Raw genomic sequence first — 1,795 nt, forward strand, 5'->3', positions numbered from 1 at the left:
AAAAACCGGAGCAGCAGACCCGGGGAGCAGGGAGTGAAGAGTCCGGGCTGCACTGTGGAGCTGGTGAGCAGGGCTGGGCAGGCAGCGGAGGTTTCTGTCCTGCTGCCGTCGGGCTGGGGCTCTCGGCCCCTGGAGGGGAGAGCAGCTCACAGGGTGCTGGGGCAGCAGGCGGGGGTCCCGGGGTTGTGCTGGGGGACAGAGCTGAGCCTTGCTGTTCCACAGGTTGCACGAGTTGCGGAGATTGCTACACACGCAAGCAAAACGTYGGCCGAAATGGCAACCGAGGTAAGGGTGAGCTTTGCTTCTCTTACTGTACTTGTCTCTGGGGTGTGCTGACAAATCCAAGCTGAACTTAGTTATAAACCAAATTCCTGGCAGTGCAGCCTGCCATTTCCTTTCTTCAGGTTCTTCCTCCTACTTGCGAGAGACTAATTGATGCAGTTCGTTCCTGTCCATTGTATATAGGCAGATACTTTACAACAGCTTGTGTAAACACTTCTCTGCGCAAAAGCTGCATTTTCAGTTTCTGGGCCTGGTAGATGAAGCATGACTAGTTGTCTTAGCAAGTCATGCTTTCTGCCTTCAGAAATGGCTACTACAGTCCTGGCTTCCTCTGCTCCTGGTTACCAATATCCATCAGCTGTCAGAATGTACTAGCCACTTCCTTCTCTGAACAGATTTCTGTAACTATCAAAAGTTCTTTTGGTTTTGATTTCTTGATTACAAACACATCTGTTGCAATGTTTCTGCTGACCCACCTCTGATTCGGGTAGAAATCCACAATGCTGAAGATATCCTTAAGTTTCCTGTTCCCCATTCAAGTGTTTAGCTTCTGGCATGGGGCTTTGATTTCCCATTCCCTCTGTCATTCTCCTGTGGATGCTAGGCTCCATGCTGAGGACCTGTAACACTTTTGAATTCTGATTCTCACCCTCCCTTCCCCCGTTCATATTGACAAAGCTGTCCTGAAGATCGCAAACATCTCATGCCTACAATCTTACCTCCTCGGTAGGCACTCTCTCCTGCTCCCCTCTCAGGCACATTGATTCAGCCGTGATTGGCAGAGACGTGGACACAGTTGCTAGGAAAAGAGTTTCTAAGGTTACTCAACAGTGCTCTGTCTAACTGATAAAACCCTGGCACAGACTAGCTTGCAACTGTCCCAGCCAACTTTCCGAGGTCCTCTGTAGTTACGATGTATGGCACGGTAAGAGACTGACAGGGGTATTTAAGAAATCAAGTAAAAGAGCAGTATTATCCACTATACAGTAGCAACTATGTTTAGGCCCTCCCTCTAAATGTTCTTCAATGTCATCTTTGTGCCTGCTAGCACAGGAGAGTTGCTTTTGGAATCTCGATAAGTTGTAAAGTTTCTGCACAGTAAAACTCCAATCTATTTCAGTGGAAGTCTGCCTGAGTTATGGCTTCAGGAGGTGTCCTATCAGGATAAACAAATGTCTGACCTAATGAATCAATTCAGTTTCTGAATCACTGGTGGGAAAAAGTCTACATGCACCCTTCTGTGATGCAAAGCTGGAATTGTGTGCCTGTCTTTGTCACCTGGTGAAGTAGTTGATGAGACATTCAAGTATATGAAGTTACTATCTGAATGTAAGGGTGGTGGGAAAACCAACTTCTTGCATTACTTTGTTTTAAACCTTCTTTGTGCTGTTTGTTTTTTGTTTTTTTTTTCCTGAACATTCTAATCCTGAAAGGTACTCAGACCTCCCCATTCTGGAGTCTGCACCTCAGCCAGTTTCATGCAAATTTTCTGCCAAAGCTTGCCAAGCACATC

This window comes from Apteryx rowi, unplaced genomic scaffold (genome assembly GCF_003343035.1).
Source record: "Apteryx rowi isolate R43461 unplaced genomic scaffold, aptRow1 scaffold_99, whole genome shotgun sequence".
NCBI classification, from domain to species: domain Eukaryota; kingdom Metazoa; phylum Chordata; class Aves; order Apterygiformes; family Apterygidae; genus Apteryx; species Apteryx rowi.